This window comes from Cnephaeus nilssonii (assembly GCF_951640355.1).
Source record: "Cnephaeus nilssonii genome assembly, chromosome: 4".
Classification (NCBI taxonomy): domain Eukaryota; kingdom Metazoa; phylum Chordata; class Mammalia; order Chiroptera; family Vespertilionidae; genus Cnephaeus; species Cnephaeus nilssonii.
In genome coordinates this window covers 102,912,393-102,919,914 of record NC_137075.1, presented here as the reverse complement: position 1 = coordinate 102,919,914, position 7,522 = coordinate 102,912,393, and positions in this window count along the sequence as shown.

Sequence of the window (7,522 nt, the reverse complement as noted above, 5' to 3'; positions counted from 1 at the left end):
CTGTTTGTTTGTTTTTTAGTTGTGTTTTGTTATTATGGTGACATAGTGTCTCAGCAAATGACTATATCATAATTGGTTTAATTGGTTCACTCACATTAGATATTTAGATAATTGGTTTAATTGGTTCCCTCGCATCAGATATTTAGATAAGTCTCAACGTTGGCTAGAGCACGTTGGGGTGAGCATCCGTGTTCCTTCATCTTCACGCATCCCTGACTTGTTTCCTCGGTTCCTTTTAAAAGTGAAATGACCGCCTCGAGAGGCATGCGCTTTGTATGGCCAGATTGACCTCAGACTTTGTACCAACTGACATTCTCAGAATTAGTTTAAGAAGTGCCTGCTTCTCTGCTAATAATGGAGGTTTCTTACATTGGCTAGTTTGTCAAAACATGGTATTTTGTTCTCTTGATTTTCAGTTCTTTTATTACCTTTGCTAAGAGCATATCCCCCATATCTTTATTGCTTCTTTGTAAGATCTGAATTGCCAGTTCAGGTCCTTTGCATTTTTTCATTCAGTTTATTTTAGATGAAGTCATGCATGTGCATCATTTTGAGTCGAATAGTTCTACAAGGTTGTTTTAGAAGTCTCAATCCTCCAGCCTCCCAACTCTTTTCAATATCCTGCCCCACAGCACAACAGCTTTGAACTTTTAAAATGAATTCTCTTGACATTTATATCCATATTTCTAAGTAATATTCTTGTTTTTCTTCTTCATTTTTTTTTTGGGGGGGGGGTTAGGCATTATCTTGACTCTTTACCCACAGAAGGTATGACTTTAACTCTCCCAAATGCCCTTGGCTTCACCACACATAAGCACATCTCTGCTCAAAGATGTTTGCTTCAGTTTTGGTTTGATCAGCACTCAGTATTTACATGATCTTAACATTGTAAACACTCCTGACAATGGAACAGTGGAATATATGATTCTTTATCTCTTCTTCAAACTTTTTGTTTCTTCTGGAGTTGATAATCACCCTGTATCTTTTTTTTTTAATTTATTTTTTCTTTCTTTTCTTTACTTTTTTTCTTTGATTGGAATTTAATGAACATCACAGATTTATTCTAACCTTATCAATATATTCAAACACATTTGTGTTATTTTTTTGTTTTGTTTTTTTTTCATGCTTTATCATTTGAATAAATCTCTTCCTGGAGCCTCTTGCCTGTTGTGTTCTGGATTGGTTGATCTTTGGGCTTCCTGCCTGTATCTTGGGCTCTTCCCTCATTTTCTTCCTAGAGATTCTCTTGGTCCTTTCTCCTTGGTTGAATTCCCTGATGTCATAAACACTGTGTTATCCTCTCTTTTTGGTTTACTCCCCTGATTTGCTAGGGTGCACACTCTAGCAAAGTGTAAAAGGATTCATGGGAGATAAACTTTGGGAAACCTTTCACATGTGAAAAGGCAGATGTCTAGTTCTCACTGACATTGATAGTTTGTCTGGGTATTGAATTCTAGTTGGTCATTTTTTTCTCCCCTGAGATTTTTTTGAAAGCATAAATAATTGTCTTCTGACTTCTAGCATTATTGAGAAGTCTGAAGCCTTTGGGATTATCCCCTTTCTGTGATCCTCCCCCTTCCTTCCTGATACTTAAATGATTTTCTCATTGTCTTCTAGTGTTCTAAATTTCATTTCTATGTGACTTGATGTGGAGCTACATTCATCTATTTTGCCAGGTCCTTTTGATCTGAAATCTTGTGTCCTTCAGTTATGGAAATTTTTCTTGAACAATTCCTTGGATAATGACCTCCCATTTGTTTTCTTTTTCTAGAACTTTCATTGTTTGAGTGTTGGATTTCTTTGACTAGTTCTCTAATATTCTCATATTTTCCCCTCTGATTGTCCACTCTTAATTTCTTTTTCCAATCCTGAGATAATTTTTTTAATTTATCTTTTGACCTATTTTCATTTCTATAGTCTCTAATTCTCAAGATTTTATATTACATTCTAAATATTATTTTATAACATTTTGTTTCATAGGTGCAATTGCTTCTTTGATATTCCTGATAATATTAATAGATTGTCTTGAAATTTCTTCTCCCTATAGAACCTCCAAGCTTTTTTTTCTTCTCCCTATAGAACCTCTAAGCTTTTTTTCTAACTTCCATGTTAGATGCTTTTCTCAACTTTATGTAAATATAGATGAAATAGGTATGTGTCTGTTCTAGTTACCTCCACTTTATTGTCTCCATGTAACACACTTTTAGTCTTCTCTCAGGGGTAACGAAGGCTTCTCCACAGTGGGTGAGGATTTGGGGAGCTGCCTTCTTACACAGGCGTTCAGCCGTTTCTTATCATTTAGGCCCAGATTTTCCTGCCACACTGGGGTACCTGGTGCTCTCAATTCCTGAGACTTCTATGGGTTCCTAGAAAGCACTGGGCTTTATTTCTGTTTTCCTTAGAGCCAGTGTAGGATTCCCAGCTTCGAGTCAGTTACAATTACTACCTTCTTGGCCTCTGTCCCTGTGTACTTATGCTCAAAATGAAAGTCTCTTCACACTCATTTAGCAGTTTCAAGGGGTGCAAGGAGCAGGTGAACATCTGTATTCCATTCACCAAATTAAACTGAAAGTTATGTATCCATTTTTTTCTCTTGGTGTCTTCATCTTTTATTTTTATTTTATAAAACCTTTTAAAATTAGAATGGTAACTATTTTTCCATCATGTATTACCAATGATTTTCTTTTGTTCATGAAATTTGTAACTTAAACATTTTATGTTCTAAAAATCTATCACAAAATTTCCTTAATAGTTCCTTCTTGTTTAGAAAGACCTTTCCCATCCTGAGCTCATATAGTCACTTTATTTTTTCTAGTTTTTCCATGATTTCATCTTTTATATTTGCATCTTCAATCCATTAATTTAATTATTGTGACAAATAAGTATATGTCCCATTTCCACATTTACCACATGCTAGATATTTTTATAGTTTTTGTTTCTTGTTGTGGCTTTCTGTTATTCCATTAATCTGCCTATTCTTACACCAGTGTTGCTTTGTTTTATATATGGTGTTGTTATAATGTGTGTTATTATTTGATAGCAATAGTCTTCCTTAATTCTTGATTAGTCTCACTTGTTGATACTTCCAGGTGAATGAAATGATGTTGTGAAGTTAAAAAAATTGTTAGAGCTTTTCTGTGAAATTTTATAAAATTGTAAATTAAAGAGAATTGATATTTTTGATACTTGGGCTTTGCATGATAATTTGCAATTTAATGTATATATACACATTTTGTCAGATTTTATAAATTTATAATTTGTCATTAACTTATTTCAAGGAATTAAATATTGCTTGTATTACTCCTTTTTCTTATACTTCCTAACTGCTTATTACTGGTGTGTTGGGAAGAGATTATATATTTGTTATTGGCTGTCTCACTGATTTCTCTCATTTGATCTACAAGATTTTAGTTGAATGTTTTGGAATTTCTAGGTAAAGAACCATTCATTTCTATATAATGCAAATTTAGCCTTTCTCAGCGTTTTTTCTCTTTTATTTCTCTTTCTTGTCTTATCGCATTGGCTAGATCTTATAAAACATTGAATTGTTGATAATAGAAATTTTTATCTTGCTTCTGGTTCACTATTAAATAAGATAAAAATAAATGTAGGCTATACATTTTTCATAATGCTATTGAAGTATTTATTTCTACTTAATATGTGACTAAAATCAGGAATGAATTTAGAATTTTATGAAATGGTTTTTTGATATCTATGGAGATACTTACGTTGTTTTTCTCTGTTGACTTATTGGTTATAATAATGTTTCATAACTTTGAAACATTTTTGGATTAATCTACCTGTTTGGGGCATATTGTTCTTTTAATGGATGATTGGATTTGCTCTGCTATTGTTTCATGTAGGACTTTTCAAATTTATCTTTTGTTGGTTTTGCTGTCAAAGTTATGCTGGCTTTGTAAAATGAATTAGGAAATATTCCATCTTTTTCTATATTCTGTACCATATATACATCATTTAAATTATCTATTCCATGAAGGCTTGAAATAATTCACTCATATATAACTTTCCTGAGATGATTCTTTGAGATGTTTCCTATTCTGTATTTCTTGGGTTCGTTATATTTTCTACATCTTTAGAATTTTTTATTCTTTTTCTATTATAGTTCAGTGTTAAATGTGCAGACATTTGAAATTAAATGTGCAGACAATTTGGGTTCAAATTTGTTCTCTGTCATTTCCCATGTGACCTCAGGAAAACAAAGTCTTCCTCCTAATTCTTAGTTTTCTTGTTTGTTAAATGGTAAAATGAGAATCTGTAGTTAATAGGGCTACTGTGAGGGTTAAAGAGATAAAGTAACTTGCACTGTGTCTGGCACAGTAACTGCCCAATGCCTTTTTTAACCTAATAATAATCTTAGGGAATAATTTATTTTTCTGTGATATAAAAATTCTTAGCATAGAGTTTTAAATATTACTTCTATAATACATTTTAACCTATTTCTATGATTATATAATATTTTTAATTCTTAAATTTGTGTATGTGTACTTTATCTCTTTTTTTTTTATTTGATGAGCTAGAATAGTGTCTATTTCAGAAGTTTTTCATAGAATCAGTTCTTGGAATAATTTATCAATTCAACTGTTTTTGTGTATGTGTTCAAATTCAACAATATCTGCCTTTTGGTTAATTCTTTCTGCTGTCCTTAAGCTTGTTTATGGATTGGTCTATATATCTCTTATGTTATTCTTCTTTAATAATGAAAACATTTCATGGTATGAATTTGCCTCTGGATGCAATTTTGACTGCATATCAAAAGTTTTAATATGTAGTCTTTTCAATACTTTAAAATATTTGTAATTATGCTTTTCATTTCTTATTTTTCTTAGAAGAAATGGTTACCTGAATTAAATGTCCAAAAGTTAGGGCTTATTTAAAATTAATTGCTAATTTATTTGGGTTGTGTGTTGTTGCTTATAACTTTTTATTGAATTGTAGTTATATTTCATTGTGGGTTGAAAATGTGGACATAAAAAATTCTACTCTGGGAATTTATTGATGTCTTTGTGCCTTTTACAATCAATTTTGTAAATGTTTCATGGGCCTTTAAAATAAGGTGTACATCTTGTTTATAGGTTACCAATTTTGATGTGAAGACAATTAGTTTTACTAGGTTTGCATTTTATTCTTTTGGATTTTCTTAGTAAAGAATTAAGAATTCTATAAACATTCGTAATTTTAATCTCATTCTAGTTTATAAAATTTATCTAACTTTTGTTATGTCATATCGTTTAGAGCTTTGTGGACAGTGTAACTTAATATTCATGCCTTACGCTTCTTTTCTTTGTTTCTCATTTTCTGTGAAATATGATGTGACTTGCCTCTAAGATTGTTATTTACTTTTTGCCTATTCGATGTCTTTACTATTGAAAGGGCTTTGGAAACCTTTTTTATCTGTTTCCTCCAGTTTGGGATGCTGTTTTATTCCTCATGTAAATGTTTCTTACTGTTATATCCTTGTGGTTGTACCTTTCGACTCTGAGAGGTGATTTTCATCGGCCTGCTTAATGATTTTGCTCTTGGGTACTTGAAATTGTTGACCTACCTCTGCTTTATTCTCATTTTTGTATCTGAGTTGGATAAATGGACTTTCTCATGTAATTGTTTCTGGAAGCCTGTTTTCAAGACAGAGTGTTGTTTGAAAGCTGAAACAGACAATTGCATGTTCCAAAGCGTTCTGCTCCTCGAGAGCTCACTGTTCTGCACATTCGCAGACCATGTCTAGCATTTTCCTCTTTCCAAACACATAGTTGATTGCCTTAAATTCAATTATCGAGGCTAAACATTGGCCACAACGGGTTCACCTAATGATTTCCATCTTTGTCTTAATTTTTAAAGTATATATGACATCTGTGTTCTTACCACAGGTATCAGCAATTATATATTTTTTCATTTTCCACTCATTTTTATAAAACAATATAAGCAAAATGTAATTAAATACTGGGGTTTCAATGCAGCCAAGCCCTTTATTCAGACCAAATACTACCCAGAAGTCCAGTAAAGGAGATCAAATCAAGGCTGCCCTATTTAGAGCTGGGCAGTGACCTCAAGCTGTAGGCATCATTTTGCCAGACACATGGCTGGGGCGGGGGGGTAGGGGAAGCAAGTCCCCCTCAGAACCCCCTATGAAAGCCTCGGCAGTGGGATATTTAAGCAATTGCACACTGAACATGGAACCAGTTGCTATATGTGCAGGACTTGGAGGCCAGCGGTAGGGCGTCGATTGCTGGCAGTCAGCTGGCGTGTGAATTCCGTGGGTTTTGACATGTCGGTGCATGAGTGTGTGGTTGCCTGAATGTCACATGCATGAAAATTGAGGTCTTCCTTTTTTATCTGTGCCCATGCCTTCTATTTGAATTTTTGGAATGTATTTAAAGTGTGTCTCAAATAAACAATCTATAGTTTAGATTTGAGGCTGTTGACTTGAATGGAAAAATCCCCTTTTTAGGAGTGTATAACCCATTTACATTTTTTTCTTGATTCTCATGTTTGGACTTAAAAATTGCACTTAATGCTTGTTTTTTTAATTCTCCCTTTCTTGCTATCTTTTGTTATATAGACTACATTTTTCTTTTTCTTTTTTTTAAAAAATGTACCCTGGGGATTTCAGAAAGTACACGAGCAGCTTCTAATGTTAGGGCTTACATTTTAGGTGTTTGGTTCCTTTGTTTTTTTGAAAACCATGCATCTGTATCTCTTTATGGTAAAAAAGAACTAGTATTCTCTTGACTTTGCCCTGTGTGTAATTAAGCTGAGTATGTACCTGTTTCTGCCCATCCCCCCTGTGTGCACCCTTCCCAATGATAAGGTGTGAATGGGTTTTATCACCAACTCCTGTACTTAGCTCCCACCCTGCCCCACCTCCGGGAATTGCCTCTCTTGGTTTTCTCTGGTCTGGTCCCCTCTGCAGGAGCCAGAACTCCTTGCTGATCCTGGACTGTAGATTGTAAGCCTGGAATCCTACCACTTTGTACACTTCCACCACCTCCTGTCAGCATGTGGGTTCAATGTCCGTCTTTCTCCTACCAGACTGTGAGCTCCTGGGAGACAGGGACACTGAGTCAGGGCCGCCCCGCCCTCCGCACAGGGCAGAGGTCAGCAAACATGCTCATGGCCGCGTGTCTGAGAGGACACATGGGCAAGTCAGTGCAGGGATGAGGAACTGGGGCGTAAATGAGTGCACGAAGGTGTGACCTTGAAGGCGTGAACTTGGGATGGAGCAGAGTACAGAGCCAGGGGGGAATGAGTGTGCTGTTGAGAGAACGGCAGGGCAGAGGGACGGGTGAGGCAGTGAGCAATGACCAGGCCCCGAGGAAGTGAGAAGAGCCACCGGCTAGCAGCCGTCTGAGGTTAGGAGCTGTTCAGCCCGGGCTGGGAGGCTGGGTGGGGAAGGTGGGTTTGCCCACCTCTCTAAACACCCAGGAAGCTATTGGGGACACATGTCACTTTATCCGGGAGGACCAGGACAGTTTATTCAGAGCTGTCCTTTCTTTCATTCCTCACT